General features: G+C 37.5%; 1 pseudogene; it reads right to left on the bottom strand.

Moving 5' to 3' along the window:
• LOC133620070 (3',5'-cyclic-AMP phosphodiesterase 4C-like) overlaps positions 1–18,030 on the bottom strand; it is a 195,186-nt pseudogene that overhangs the window by 51,258 nt on the left and 125,898 nt on the right.

Here is an 18,030-nt window from a genome sequence, read left to right as displayed (position 1 = left end):
ACTCCGCTACTTTTATCTACATTCAGCTCGCTACTCGCTACTAATTTTGATCCATCTGTTAATGCACGCTTTGTTTGTTTTGGTCTGTCAGACAGACCTTCATAGTGCCTGCGTTTCAACAAATACAGTCACTGGTGACGTTCACTCCGTTCCACCAATCAGATGCAGTCACTGGTGACGTTGGACCAATCAAACAGAGCCAGGCGGTCACATGACCTGACTTAAACAAGTGTAAAAACTTATTGGGGTGTTACCATTTAGTGGTCAATTGTACGGAATATGTACTGTACTGTGCAATCTACTAATACAAGTTCCAATCAATCAATCAATCAAAAATGTGAAGGAAAAAAGACCCTTTTTTATTTCAACCGTACATCCCGTCAAAAGCCTAAAGACTGGCTGCACAGTTCCTGTCTTCACAATAAAAGTGCCGCTCCATCGCGCCTGCGCTTTCAAAATAAGAGTCTCCGAAAGCCAGCGCAAACAAGCTAGCAAGCTACGGAGTTTGCCGCCAATGTATTTCTTGTAAAGTGTATAAAAACGAATATGGAAGCTGGACAAATAAGATGCCAAACACCAACCACTTTCATGTGGTATTAGACAGAAAGGAGGAACTTTTTTTCTCCTCCATTTGAAAACGTGGACGTTATCATCACTACTGTCTGATTACAATCAATGCAAGTCATCAGAATCAGGTAATACACCAACTTATATTCTTGTCTTCATGAAAGAAAGGAATCTATATGTGTTAAACATGCATGTATATTCATTAAAACACCTTTAACATGTAAACAAAAACGGCAAAATAAATAAATATAAATTATATACTGTATATATATATATATATATATATATATATATATATATATATGTATATATATATATATATATATATATATATATATATATATATATATATATATATATATATATATATGATATGTGTGTGTATGTTACTCATCAGTTACTCAGTACTTGAGTAGTTTTTTCACAACATACTTTTTACTTTTACTCAAGTAAATATTTGGGTGACTACTCCTTACTTTTACTTGAGTATTAAATCTCAAAAGTAACAGTACTCTTACTTGAGTACAAATTCTGGCTACTCTACCCACCTCTGACTCTTGTACTTGGTATCATTACAGTGGATGTCAGGTGTAGATCCACCCATGGCATTTGTTTACATTGTGACGGTGGTGAGCTATTGTATCCTCCTACGGTGTGTAGTGAAGCATGTTTAGCTATTCCTCCTCCTCCAGTGATAATGATACTTGTAATAAGCTTACTTTACTTGTCGCCATGGAGACCAGGATTAGTGATTTAGAAGTAGCTAAAACACTGTGGATGGATGTTAGCTGCATGTGTTAAAGCAGCTCTTCCTGAGGGTGTTTCAGTGTTAGAACTTCACCTTTATCTTGACTTTTTACGCCAAAATGCGTCCATTCTCCCTTTTCTGTCTACACACTGTGTCTGCTTGTAAGTACTCTGTGTGTGTGCGCTGCCCAACATGCTCCTCTGTGACGCTAACAAGCTAACAATTACTGAATCATCGCCATATTGGACTTTTGTCTCGTCATAAGTACTTTGACACATTTGTGTACAAAATAAAGCAAAGGGGAGACGTAAAAGTACCTTTCCTGACAAACTGTCATTGACTCTGACTGGTCTCTGGTTTCTGTTTGTTAAAAATCCAAATAGAAATAATTCCAAGATAATACTTTAAAGGGAAATAAACAACTTTAAAAGTATATCAAACAAACTTTTAACTAAGTGATCACTGCAAACTCGTGCATTCTGCTCCCTTGTACTGGACCGTGTGCCACTTTTGTCGTCGCCTTTCGTAAAATCTGCCGCTCTTCCGCCCGTCTTGAGTACCTCTCGAGGAACTCTTAAAAAAAACGTTGGTCCTTTTCGCGATTTGAACAGTTCGTACAGCCGAAAACAACACAAGCATAGGGAAGGGCTAAATGGCGCTTAGTACCCATTGAAGACAGACGATGTTTGATAACTTTGGAGGTGGTGACAAGGACTAAATCTATCGTATAACCATTGTTTCATTTATTATTTGTGTAAGACCACAGCCATCAATTACAGTCTGGAGGGTCTGACAGGATATTTATATGATTTCTTCAATAAGCCAGTTGTGACGTCATTAAAATCCTTCATCACATGCCATCAAAGTTGAGGGTGAGTCCATAAAGCAGCAGTTAACGTCTGTATGACAAATTGTAATGTTTTAAATGACATAATTTGCTTCTTTATACACTTGCATGACATTTAGAAATACTAGAAAGGGCGCCGCATGAAGGAACCATCCCGCTCCACTTGTATGACATAAAGGTTGAAATGTGATTTGGACCCTGAAACAAACTAATGATATTTTTTAGTGTAAAGTGTCCTGACTTGAAGAGTTTTACAGAATTGTGCGGCCGGCAGACAGGGAAGAAGATGCAGTGGGGTAGAGTGGGGGGGAAGTTACCTTGTTGGAGGCCATGTCGCTGACGGAGCGGTGGGTCTGGACGGTCTCCAGCTGGTCCAGACACCAGTCCAGCTCCTCCAGAGTCTCCCGAGCCATCTGCTGGTACGTCTCATCTGGGAAAGACGGGGGAAGAGTGTCGACACACTTTTCAGTTTCAGTTCATTTGGAACATGCTTGCGATGCAATGTAATGCATCACATATTTCCACTCGTTTCATCGCGGCACGTCCGAAAAGGAGTAGGAAGAAGCTGAGCTTATTTAATCCTACAAAAATTGAAGAGCACAAATAATAGACAAAATGGAAAAGTGTACCAAAATAAATCAAAGACTCAGTACAGTATCATAGGAAAAGAAATAAAGCAATAAAAACACTTTTTTTATTAAAAAAATGTGTGGACAACCCTTCCATCCATCTATTTTATACCGCTTGTCCCTTTCGGGGTCGCGGGGGGTGCTGGAGCCTATCTCAGCTGAAACCATTATAATAAATTTATTATAATGGTTGTCCACACATTTTGTTATTTTATTAATTTTTTTAATTAATTAATTAATTTTCAAAAATGAAAGAGCACTAATAATAGACAAAATAGAAAATTGTACAAAATAAATCAAAGACTCGGTACAGTATCAAAGGAAAATAAATAAAGCAAATAAAATACAAAAAAAAAACAATTAAAAAAATGTGTGGACAACCATTATAATTCATTTATTATAATGGTTGTCCACACATTTTTGTATTTCTTTTATTTATTTATTTATTTTCAAAAATGAAAGTGCACAAATAATAGACAAAAGGACCCAGAAAGGGACAAGCGGTAGAAAATGGATGGATGAAAAATTGTACAAAATAAATCAAAGACTCAGTACAGTATCAAGGAAAAGTAAATAAAGCAATTAAACATTTTTTTAAAATACTTCTTTTTTTTAATGTGTGGAAAATGTATTATAATGGATGTCCACATATTATTATTATTTTTTTTTTTAATAAAAAAAAATGTGTGGACAACCATAACAATTTATAACCATAATAGCTTATTTAATCCTACTCCTTTTCATATCATAGCAGTTTCTGTAACAGAACAGTGAATAAATAAATAATAAATAAATAAATATACTATAAGTAAGTAAACAAATAACAAATACATAATCATCATGATAATTGTTCTTCTTTCCACTTTAAGAACACTTGAACAGTCTTTCAAAGTGAATCTTATTGGTGCTTTGTTTGATGTCTTTGCTTAATCCATTCCATCATTTCATTCCACATACTGATATACTAAAGTGTTCATTTGATCAGGCCTGGAAATGATATGTGTCATTAAATGACTTCATATTTTCTCACTAAATGTAATAGCTTTTTTTCATTTTGACAGAAAAAATATATGTACTGCTTGAAATTGCATACCTTTTAAACTTAAATAGGAGCCAATATTGCAACAAATATTACAGAATATTATCATCATTTCCAAACATGTTTTTGTCTAAATAAAAAGACTTAACTTTACAGCAAACTACCCATCAAATTCATAAAAATGACAATAAATGTTACGTTGTTCTTTACAGCTTATTATTGTCAATTAAAAAAACTACTACTGTTTCTTGCATTAAAATTCTGTTGACTGAGCTGCCAGATTTGGTCTGTAAAATCCAGGGTTGTTGTTTTTAACGGTCCATTACTGAAGTATAACAAATCTGGGGATTTTTTTTTACAATTGTGGAAGGAGAGAACACAATTCCTTGCAGATGTTTCGAGTTAATTAGACGATTCAAGTGATTAGTTAAATAGCCTGCTAGTATACTAATATTTTGAGATAGGATATTTGAGTTTTCTTAAGCTGTATGCCATAATCAGCAATATTAAAACGACAAATAGCTTGCAATATTTCAGTTGATGTGTAATGAGTCCAGAATGTTTGACATTTTCATGGTTTTAGTTGCATTATAGAAAATAAAGGACTTTATCACAATATTCAAATTTTCTTAGACAGTCCTGTAAGACTGATGCTGCCTGAGGCTGAGCCAATCAGTGGCCACGATACTGAACAGCGCACTCTGATTGGTTTGGTTTCTTTTAGTGGCAAATACAATTGTAATATTGATATATTTTGTTTATTCAGCCATTTTTTTTGCAAAAAAATGTCTAATACAGGACCTAAAAATTGTAGAATATGCTTTAAAAAATTCAGAAATATGACACAAATGTGATGAAGTGGCAATATTTGAAGCACGATGTGCGACTGTATATGTCAACAAATAGAGTACAGTGCAAAGAAACTAAATGCTTTACATGTGTTGCTGAAAAAGGTGCCATTATTATGGTTGTATTGTGTGTGTGTGTGTGTGTGTGTGTGTGTGTGTGTGTGTGTGAGTGGGGGGAGACCTACCAGAGAGGGTAGCTTGAGGAACAGTCGGCTGACTTGTCACTGGTGACCTCCTGTGGACAAAAGAGTCATTACAACAGCAGCAGTTGACCGCTCTCTGCTGCCCCCTGCTGGGCTTTGACACACATGCAAGTGCAACAGAAGGCATTGAGGGGATGAATGAACCCCCCCCCCCCCTAACCCCCATGTGTAGGGGCTCAAATACTTTGTGCTTTCAAAATAAATACAGGAAAAATACGCACTCTCCAAAAACTTCATGAAACAAAAATGAAGGCAAAAAGTGTAGTTAAAGAAAAAGCAAGGCCAGCAACACTCGTGTCCTTCTAATCATTCTAATACAAAGTGCTACCAAACACAGAGTGCTTACCACCATGTCTTTCATCAGCGTGCAGGAAGTGATGCCCTTAAATAGTCCCAGCTGTGCTCAATCATTTGATATAATAAATCAACAACAACGTCAAAAATGAAAGTGCACAAATAATAGACAAAATGGAAAATTGTACAAAATAAATCAAAGACTCAGTACACTATCATAGGAAAATAAATAAAGCAATAAAAAAAAAACATTAAATAAAAAAAATGTGTGGACAACCCATCCATCCATCCATTTTCAACCGCTTGTCCCTTTCGGGGTCGCGGAGGGTGCTGGAGCCTATCCTAGCTGCAACCATTATAATAAATGTATCATAATGGTTGTTCACACATTTTTTGATTAATTAATTTATTTTCAAAAATGAAAGTGCACAAATAATAGACAAAATGGAAAATTGTACAAAATAAATCAAAGACTCAGTACAGTATCATAGCAATATAAATAAAGCAAAAAAACTATTAAAATAAAAAAAAAACTATTAAAACAATGTGTGGACAACTATTATAATAGATTTATTATAATGGTTGTCCACACATTTTTGTATTTTTAAATGTTTTTATTTATTTAAAAAAATGAAAGTGCACAAATAATAGACAAAATGACTCTGAAAGGGACAAGCGGTAGAAAATGGATGGATGGATGGAAAATTGTACAAAATAAATCAAAGATTCAGTACAGTATCAAGGAAAAGTAAATAAAACAATTTAAAAAATAAAAAAATTAAAGAAAATTAAAACTTTTTTTTTTTTATTAAAAAATAATACACAAAAGGTGTGGAAAACCATTATAAAAATTTTTATTATAATGGTTGTCCACATATATATATTTTTTTTTAAATAAATAAAAAAATAAAAAAATGTGTGGACAACCATAACAATTTTCTTTTTGCTTTATTTATTTTCCTATGATACTGTACCGAGTCTTTGATTTATTTTGTACAATTTTCCATTTTGTCTATTATTTGTGCACTTTCATTTTTGAAAATAAAAAAATTAAAAAAAAAATAAAATAAAAAAAACATTTTTGTGGACAACCATTATAATAAATGTATTATAATAGTTGTCCACATTATTATTATATTATTATTATTATTATTATTTTAAATAACTAAATAAATAAATAAAGTAAAAAAATGTGTGGACAATCATTATAATCCATGTATTATAATGATTGTTCACATATATATATATATATTTTTTTTAAATAAAAAAATAAAATAAAAAAATGTGTGGACAACCATAACAATTTTCTCATTACTTTCATTTTTGAAAATATTTTTTTTTTTAAATTAAAATAAAAATAAAAAATATGTGTGGACAACCATTATAATAAATGTATTATAATGGTTGTGGACAACCATTATAATAAATGTATTATAATGGTTATCCACATTATTATTATTATTTTAAATAACTGTATTATAATGGTTGTCCACATTATTATTATTATTTTAAATAACTGAATAAATAAAAAAATTTAAAAAAGTAAAAAAATGTGTGGACAACCATTATAATCCATTTATTATAATGGTTGTTCACATATTTTATTATTTTTAATTTTTTGTATTGCTTTATTTATTTTCCTATGATAGTGTACTGAGTCTTTGATTTATTTTGCACAATTTTCCATTTTGTCTATTATTTGTGCACTTTCATTTTCAAAGTTGTTGTTGATTTATTATATCAGTTGATTGAGCACAGCTGGGACTATTTAAGGGCATTACTTCCTGCACGCTGATGAAGACATGGTGGTAAGCACTCTGTGTTTGGTAGCACTTTCTATTAAAATGATTAGAAGGACACGAGTGTTGCTGGCCTTGCTTTTTCTTTTTGTTTAAAAAAACAAAACAAAAAAAAACCACACATGAAAAATGTTGAAATATTCCTGTGAGTTTTCAAATAGCCTGCTTCATAATTATGGCTGCAGATGTGTGTGTGCTGCATTGTTGCATGTGTCATATTGAAAGCCTGCCATAGTTTGACACTTATTGAACATCTCCTTGTTGAACAAAGAAGTCAGATCATCAATGTGGAGCAATATCAAGGAACAACAACGCATGGATGCTGGAAATCCTCATGACTAAAGTGTCTGCCGAGGGGCGGCAAACTGACAAAAACACACACACACACACACACACACACACACACACACACACACACACACACACACACACACACACACACACACACACACACACACACACACACACACACACGGTGCAAAGTTAAGCAGGCAAATGGTGACGGGTGCTACTGACTTGTTAGTGGGACTTGTGACATTGGCGAGGATGGTGAAGTTGCTTCTTACAGTTCGGAGGCTGGCCAACACCTGATGGAGGGATGGAGAAGGTTACTCCACCTGTCCCACACATGTTTCCATTGCATGCACACAGGTAAACACACCTGAGCGAAAGGGGTGACGATCATGTCCTCAGCATGCCTGAGGAGGAAAGTGTGCAGAGAAGTTAATGGTCATCTGTCTCTGTGCGTAGCAATACTGCTCACCGCCACTGGGGGGCAGACTACACACACTCGCCTGAGATTTGTTCATGCAACAGTCGAGAGAAGAAGGAGCACAACTTTGGCTTTTTTCTCAACTATTTTGCAAAAAAAATGAAGCATTGAAGCCACTTTCATACATTTTGTTCATTAAAGATACTACAACCAACACAATATATGCTATTATATATTTAATAGATGATATGTGTCTATTACCAGAGCGCTTCTATGTTAGCTACCTCTCTCTCTTTGTTGATTGATTGATTAATTGAGACTTTTATTAGTAGATTGCACAGTAAAGTACATATTCCCTACAATTGACCACTAAATGGTAACACCCCAATAAGTTTTTACACTTGTTTAAGTCGGGGTCCACGTTAATCAATTGTGAAAATGCTTAAACGAAAATTAAAAATTCAGCAGACAACAAAGCCAGACTGAGCGTGGCGAGAAAGGTGAGTAAATAGCTCTCTGATTAGTGCTCGGCAGCAGGTGAGCGTGCCGACCACTAATCAGGGGCAGGTGAACCCAATTAGTACCCATGGTAACCAAAACAAACCCAGATGTGCTCAAAACAGGAACTAAGGGAGTCCAAAAGTAACAGAACATGATTAAACAAAACATGATCCGGGGCCACGGATCATGACAGGATCCCCCCTTAAGGACAGATTCCAGATGTCCCCAGAATACCAAAAAAAAAAAAAAAAAAAAAAAAAAAAAGTTCAAGAGTCTCGGGAGGGCGGAGGGAGGACTTGGTGGTGGGTCGCCAGGCCAGGTGTTACAATCAAACAGCTACTGTGTAATCAGTGCACTACTTACAGTACAAACACTTTTTAGGGCACCTCAACATGCCATAGACACTACTGCCATCAAACTTGTTGCAGGTGCAACTTATTGTCAGGCTTGCGCGATAATAAGACGAGATATAACAACTGGACAGTAGTTGTCATAATCGGCTCATTTTGAAATGTTGCAATAGATTTTATTAACACGCAAGTTTAGAAAATGCTTTATTTTGATGAACGGCCATATGTTTTGATGAAGTGTGTCATTTTGCAAATAATCTAGGAATTAAGAAATTTGAACGTGGTGTTTGGAAAAGTGTGTAAATCCTTTTGAAAAAAGACACACAGTTAAACGAAAATTAAAAGTATGTTGGAGTTGGGGTGTTGGTGGAGGGAACAGTGATAAAGTCATCTAAAATAATTTGTGTTAAAAAGGGGGGCAGATAAATATAAGAATATTATTCTTCCATCTGCTCCTTTCTGATCATGGAAATGTATAAGAAACAAAAAACAATGAAAGTGTGAACTGTACGTGGCTTGTAAGTATGCATTTTCATGAAAGGAATAAAAAGAAATGAATGAATGAATGGTAATATATATCCATCCATCCATTTTCTACCGCTTATTCCCTTTGGGGTCGCGGGGGGCGCTGGAGCCTATCTCAGCTACAATCGGGCGGAAGGCGGGGTACACCCTGGACAAGTCGCCATCTCATCACAGGGCCAACACAGATAGACAGACAACATTCACACTCACATCCACACACTAGGGCCAATTTAGTGTTGCCAATCAACTTATCCCCAGGTGCATGTCTTTGGAAGTGGGAGGAAGCCGGAGTACCCGGAGGGAACCCACGCAGTCACGGGGAGAACATGCAAACTCCACACAGAAAGATCCCGAGCCCGGGATTGAACCCAAGACTACTCAGGACCTTCGTCTTGTGAGGCAGATGCACTAACCCCTCTGCCACCGTGAAGCCTGGTAATATATAATGTTTATAATATATCATGTTTATTTTCTGCTGGATCTACTCTTTTTTTATGCTGCCCTTTTTTTGTTGTTGCTGCAGCTGTTACATATACTGTAATATTGTACATGGTCATTGTTATATATTGTATATATGATATACCGCATTTTTCCGACTATAAGTGGCAGTTTTTTTTCATAGTTTGGCCGGGGGTGCGACTTATACTCTGTCATGTCTGTGTGATCATGTTTTGTTTTAGTCATGTTCGGTTTTGTTTTTGGACTTTTTGTGCAGTTTTGTTTTGTCACCATAGCAACCCATTAGTTTTCACCTGTCACGTCACGCACCTGTTTCACGTTTTGAGTCACGCACCTGTTTTCGTTAATCATGTCGGTAGTATTTAAGTTCATTGTTTTCAGTTCGTCGTTCTGGCGACATCCCGGATTAAAACCCCTGTCACACTATTACCTCTGCGCTAGTGATGGGTTGATGAGGTGTCATGAAGCGTTTCGACACATTGCAAAACTGTATTGATACTGTGTCGATACTGTGTCACTAAATACTGACATCTGCTGGACATTAAAAATCCCTACAGGCAACCTATGGACCGACTCAACTGACACTGATTTGATGCCCTAGTACAGGGGTCACCAACCTTTTTGAAACAAAACTACTTCTTGGGTACTGATTAATGCGAAGGGCTACCAGTTTGATACACACTTAAATAAATAAATATATTGTCATTTGTAAGTTACACGTAAGTGTGATTTAAACAAGAATAGCTAAATAAATACATTTATATATATAAAAAAATGGGTATTTCTGTCTGTCATTCCGTCGTACATTTTTTTTTCCTTTTACGGAAGGTTTTTTCTAGAGAATAAATGATGAAAAAAACACTTAATTGAACGGTTTAAAAGAGGAGAAAACACGAAAAAAAATCAAATCAAATTTTGAAACATAGTTTATCTTTAATTTCGACTCTTTAAAATTCAAAATTCAACCGACAAAAAGAAGAGAAAAACTAGCTAATTTGAATCTTTTTGAAAAAATTAAAAAAAGAATTTATGGAACATCATTAGTAATTTTTCCTGATTAAGATACATTTTAGAATTTTGATGACATGTTTTAAATTGGTTAAAATCCAATCTGCACTTTGTTAGAATATTTAACAAATTGGACCAAGCTATATTTCTAACAAAGACAAATCAGTATTTCTTCTAGATTTTCCAGAACAAGAAATTCAAAATACTTTGAAATAAGATTTAAATTTGATTCTACAGATTTTCTAGATTTGCCAGAATAATTTTTTTGAATTTTAATCATAGTAAGTTTGAAGAAATATTTCACAAATATTCTTCGTCGAAAAAACAGAAGCTAAAATATTTATTATTCTTTACAATGAAAAAAAAAAAAAAATTTACTTGAACATTGATTTAAATTGTCAGGAAAGAAGAGGAAGAAATTTAAAAGGTAAAAAGGTATATTTGTTTAAAAATCCTAAAATCATTTTTAAGGTTGTATTTTTTCTCTAAAATTGTATTTCTAAAAGTAATAAGAAGCAAAGTAAAAAATAAATGAATTTATTTAAACAAGTGAAGACCCATCCATCCATCCATTTTCTACCGCTTATTCCAAGTGAAGACCAAGTCTTTAAAATATTTTCTTGGATTTTCAAATTCTATTTGAGTTTTGTCTCTTTTAGAATTAAAAATGTCGAGCAAAGCGAGACCAGCTTGCTAGTAAATAAATAAAATGTAAAAAATAGAGGCAGCTCACTGGTAAGTGCTGCTCTTTGAGCTATTTTTAGAACAGGCCAGCGGGCGACTGATCTGGTCCTTACGGGCTACCTGGTGACCGCGGGCACCGCGTTGGTGACCCCTGCCCTAGTATATACAATAATATAAACCAAGTCATTTAGGATTATTTCATATCTTCATTTAAATAAAAATATATTTTTATCTTTTTTAGATACAGTCAATAAATAATGTGAACATGTATCATAACATGGAAATCTAAGAGAACGTGTTGTGGATGATTGTGGACTGGGAATTTTTTTTTATTTTATTTTTTTACACATTTTTATAAAAAAAAAAAAAAAAAAAAGTTTTTCCGACGTATTACATTTTAGACGAATTCTCTTCTTAGTTATTATTTCTCCGGCTGTAGAAAAGAGCCGCTCACAGGGCACAGAGGAGGCGACACAGTTGGCGTATCGGTCACGTGACCAAAACAGCTCATGATCGGTCACGTGACTTTCTAAAACCGACACAGGGTTTTGCTCTATGAGCTCGACGCATGCGCCGATGCATCGGTGTTGCCGGACCCATCACTACTCTGCGCACTTCTTAGTCCATGCCAAGTAAGTTTTTTGTTTATTAATGCCACAGTTAGTGTTTTTGTTTCATTGTTCACAGTTTTTTGCCCACGTGCAAGTCTTTTCGTTTCGTTAGTCAAGTTTGTACATCCGCCTTGAGCGTGCTTTTTGTTCCTTTGAGTGTTATAAATAAATATGTATTCATCTTCACGCCATGACCAGTCCAGCTTTACTTGCATCTCGGGAAAACAAACACACCATATAGTCCACGTCGTGACATACTCAGTGAAATGATGAACACATTAGCGTAAAATATCAAATAATATTATTGATCTCATTGACGTAAGAGACTAGACGTATAAGATTTCATGGGATTTAGCGATTAGGAGTGACAGATTGTATAGCATGTTCTATATGTTATAGTTATTTGAATGACTCTTACCATAATATGTTACGTTAACATACCAGTTGGTTATTTATGCCTCATATAACGTACACTTATTCAGCCTGTTGTTCACTATTCTTTATTTATTTTAAATTGCCTTTCAAATGTCTATTCTTGCTGTTGGCTTTTATCAAATACATTTCCCCCAAAAAATGCGACTTATACTCCAGTGCGACTTATATATGTTTTTTTCCTTCTTTATTATGCATTTTCGGCCGGTGCGATTTATACTCCGGAGCGACTTATACTCCGAAAAATACAGTACGTATATATGACATGTAAATATGTGTTATATTTTATGTTTCTACTATGATACATTTTTAGTGAACTTTATACCTTTTGTTTTCGCCCTCTTTTTGTGCCTTTGTGTGCATTATCCTTTCCATCCTTATCCTTTCCATCCTCTGTAACTGAGCTACTGTGTGGAACAATTTCCCTTGTGGATCATTAAAGTCTAAGTATTTTAATTTAGTCTTATTATTATCCTTTACTAATATTAGTATTGTTATTCCACAAAATAAAACACTTTGATTGGCTTTAACACCTTCAAGAATGTTCCGTACCTTGCAAGAAATGAGTCAGACGTACAGCTCGTCCAGTATTTTGATGTTCCCATTTATTGGGAAGGTTACGCCATTTGTATTCTCTTCCTTCGCTTCTTTGTGTAATGTTCAAATCTGGATGGCTTTATTCTGTCTTTGGAATGTCTCGCAGGCGGGCCAATAAAAATTGAGCTGCCGGCCACAGATTTATTTGCAGAAATGCAGTTTTGTAAACCAATATTAGTATTTATATACAATAGAAAATATATAATATTATTTCGTGTCGTAATGTTTATTAAAACATAAATTATTATAGTATATATATTATTTACTACCAATACATTTGTATTTTCTTTAAATGTAAATATATATATATATATATATATATATATATATATATATATATATATATATATATATATATATATTTGTGTAATATTTATTTGAAAAGAAAAACAATGATACCTAATTCAATAAATAGTGTTTGCTGAGTTCTGTGGTATTCCGCAGGTTTTGGTTCCTGAAAGAAGCCTTGTGATTGTTCCATCTGGTTTTAAACTCTCCCTCGGTTAATCCTACATGTGTGTCGAATGTGTTAATGTCCTTGCGTGTTACCTTAGATTGGTAAACAACTGATGTTTGTAAGCACCCCCCGTTGAGAGGGCAATCAGGTTTCTTGCGGCAGTTGCAGTCTTTGTTGGTTTTGGGGTCGCTCTGTCCGGGGGCCGACGGCTCATTTGCAATTGTTTTGTTGTGGTTTGAGATAATTTGTCGTATATTGTTCATACAGCTGTAGCTCAATTTAATGTTGTTCTTGTTGAATACTTTTCTTAGGGTGTTGCCTTTGGGGAAGTGTTTGTCAATCAGACTGAGGAATTTGTGGCCAATGTTAGTTGAGACGTTTTTGCTGTATGGGGGGTTGTACCAGATGATGTTGTTTCGTTTTCTGTTCTTTTTTGGTTGGTTTCCTGGCGTGGGTTCATAGGTGAGGGTGAAATTGTATCCGCTTTCATCAAGGGCTTTTTGGTACGGGGGGGTTGCTTGGTCAAATTCAGCTTTGCTAGATGACAGCATCGATAGCTTTTTATTAATTCCACCACAGACGGAAACACCTCCTAGGTAACACATGAGCCAATCACCACGCCCCTAGGCCAGCCTGTACCCACCCACTCTGTGCCCTATATAAACCATGGTATGCGAATGCTCCCATTAAAATCTCCTGATGATTGAGGGTACCCCCCCTCATGAAACAGGCCTGTAGAGATGAAATAGTCTTGTGATTTTTTTTCCCCACACATACATATATTGCGCTCTACTACGGTATCGAGCACTATTTTTTGGATAACCTTATTAAGACATATATATATATATATATATATATATATATATATATATTTATATACATATATATATATATATATATATATATATATATATATATATATATATATATATATATATATATATATATATATATATATATATATATATATGTATATATATATATATATATATATATATATATATATATATATATATTTATTTAATCATGGTGGTGGTGTGGGTGCTCATGGTGGTGGTGTGGGTGCTCATGGTGGTGGTGTGGGTGCTCACCCCTCACTGTTGATGGAGGAGTTGCGTGACATGGTCTTGGGGGACGTGTCGTAGTCGGAGTCGGAGCGGTAGAGGAAGGACTCCCGGCGCTGGCTCTGGGGGAAGGAAGGGTGCAGCACCACCCCGGGACTCGCCTGCGAGTCCATGGGGCTGCGGCCTGGCGAGGGGCCATTTTCCGAGTCGAAGCTGCGGGAGGAGAACCAAGATGTGAATATTGAAGAACATTCATTTCAACGTGGTAAGAGAGGCGTCACTACTCGTGAGGAAAAATATATGACAGGTGCTAAAAAAAAAAAACCCAAGAAGCTGTTGTGGCTCCTGGCTGCGAATGGACTGGCACCACACCACCATAGACACCACACACTTGACTGGCACCACACCACCATGGACACCACACACTTGACTGGCACCACGCCACCATAGACACCACACACTTGACTGGCACCACACCACCATGGACACCACACACTTGACTGGCACCACGCCACCATGGACACCACACACTTGACTGGCACCACGCCACCATGGACACCACACACTTGACTGGCACCACACCACCATGGACACCACACACTTGACTGGCACCACACCACCATGGACACCACACACTTGACTGGCACCACACCACCATGGACACCACACACTTGACTGGCACCACACCACCATGGACACCACACACTTGACTGGCACCACACCACCATGGACACCACACACTTGACTGGCACCACGCCACCATAGACACCACACACTTGACTGGCACCACACCCCCATGGACACCACACACTTGACTGGCACCACACCCCCATGGACACCACACACTTGTCTGGCACCACACCACCACGACACCATACACTTGACTGGCACCACACCACCATGGACACCACACAATTGACTGGCACCACACCACCATGGACACCACACACTTGACTGGCACCACACCACCATGGACACCACACACTTGACTGGCACCACGCCACCATGGACACCACACACTTGACTGGCACCACACCACCATGGACACCACACACTTGACTGGCACCACACCACCATGGACACCACACACTTGACTGGCACCACACCACCATGGACACCACACACTTGACTGGCACCACACCACCATGGACACCACACACTTGACTGGCACCACACCACCATGGACACCACACACTTGACTGGCACCACACCACCATAGACACCACACACTTGACTGGCACCACGCCACCATGGACACCACACACTTGACTGGCACCACACCACCATGGACACCACACACTTGACTGGCACCACACCACCATAGACACCACACACTTGACTGGCACCACGCCACCATGGACACCACACACTTGACTGGCACCACACCACCATGGACACCACACACTTGACTGGCACCACACCACCATGGACACCACACACTTGACTGGCACCACACCACCATAGACACCACACACTTGACTGGCACCACGCCACCATGGACACCACACACTTGACTGGCACCACACCACCATGGACACCACACACTTGACTGGCACCACACCACCATGGACACCACACACTTGACTGGCACCACGCCACCATGGACACCACACACTTGACTGGCACCACACCCCCATGGACACCACACACTTGACTGGCACCACACCACCATGGACACCACACACTTGACTGGCACCACACCACCAGGGACACCACACACTTGACTGGCACCACACCACCATAGACACCACACACTTGACTGGCACCACACCACCATGGACACCACACACTTGACTGGCACCACACCACCATGGACACCACACACTTGACTGGCACCACGCCACCACACCACCATAGACACCACACACTTGACTGGCACCACATTACCAGGCCACCATAGACGCCATACACTTGACTGGCACCACATTACCAGGCCACCATAGACGCCATACACTTGACTGGCACCACACCACCATAGACACCACACACTTGACTGGCACCACACCACCACACCACCATGGACACCACACACTTGACTGGCACCACGCCACCACACCACCATAGACACCACACACTTGACTGGCACCACATTACCAGGCCACCATAGACGCCATACACTTGACTGGCACCACACCACCATAGACACCACACACTTGACTGGCACCACACCACCATAGACACCACACACTTGACTGGCACCACACCACCATAGACACCACACACTTGACTGGCACCACACCACCATAGACACCACACACTTGACTGGCACCACACCCCCATGGACACCACACACTTGACTGGCACCACACCACCATGGACACCACACACTTGACTGGCACGTCTTAGAAGGTTGTGCAGCTCAATGACATGCAACATTCCACACACAACCCACACAACACATTCATCATCAGCACATGTGTGTGGGCCCAAAGGTTGTTAGAGCAGGGGTGTTATGTCATGGCAGTTATGGCTGCCATCCCTTGTAACAATCTATCAATTTCATTTCATGATTAATTCTAGCAATTGTTTTAAGTAGACTGTCCATTTTACAGTAAAAACTTAGCATTCACAACATTTTACTGTAAAATATAGTGTTGTTTCTATTTTTAAAAGGAAAAACACTACCACTGTTTTTTGGGGGTTTTTTAGGGGAAAAGCTGTCAGCTTAGTTACCAGAATGTTACTGTTAAATTACAACATGATATTGTTCATGGAAAAACTGTACAAGTTCTTTTTTTTTATTCTGCCAACTTAGCTGCCAGTTTTTCTACCGTAAAAACAAATGTACCGTCCTTCCATTTACAGAAATACATCGTTAAAAAGAAGATTTTACAGTCACAAACTGGCAGCTCAGTCAACAGAATTTGAACGCAAAACAAAATGGTCATTTACAGAAATATGCTGTAAAGAAAACCGTAACATTTATTGTCATTTTTATGAATTTGATGGGTAGTTTAAGTCTTTTTATTTATACAAATAGGTATGATAATATTCTGTAATATTTGCTGCAATATTGGATACTATTAAAGTTGAAAAGGTATGCAATTTCAAGCAGTACATATATTTTTTCAAAATAAAAAAATCCATGACGTTTAGTGAGAAAATATGAAGTACTTTATTGACACATATCATTTCCAGGTGTTTGCGGGCCAGATAAAATGATGTGGCGGGCCAGATGTGGCCCCCGGGCCTTGGCTTTGACACCTGTGTGTTCCACCAACCACTGAAAAGTCTTGTAGTTGTTGATTGATTGATAAGCATATTTTGGACTGTATTAATACCATTCTTTGAACTACTCTACTAACGCTTGAAAAGGGAAGACTTATTGAATCCAACAAGTTAAAAGAGTCCATTGATGACTTCATTCAATGTACAGCATCACTTTATATCCTCTAATCACCAAGCCAAGCAGAATCTCAGACTTATTGATCATATTTTCACCAATAATATTACTTTCTACAAGCGGTCTACTTATATCAGACATCAGTGATCATCTGCCAGTTCTCACAATCTATGATGGAAACTACTAGAAGAGGAACATGGACGACAACAAGAGTGATTTGTTTTCAAAAATGAGCGAGAAAAGCAAGATTGGGACGACGTGAACAATGAAAATGATGTTGATGAAGCACATGGTGCGTTTTTAAACACCTTCA

This window comes from Nerophis lumbriciformis, linkage group LG32, assembly GCF_033978685.3.
Source record: "Nerophis lumbriciformis linkage group LG32, RoL_Nlum_v2.1, whole genome shotgun sequence".
Lineage (NCBI taxonomy): Eukaryota > Metazoa > Chordata > Actinopteri > Syngnathiformes > Syngnathidae > Nerophis > Nerophis lumbriciformis.
The sequence above is the reverse complement of the archived record's forward strand: the minus strand, read 5'-3'. Positions and strand labels throughout refer to the sequence as shown.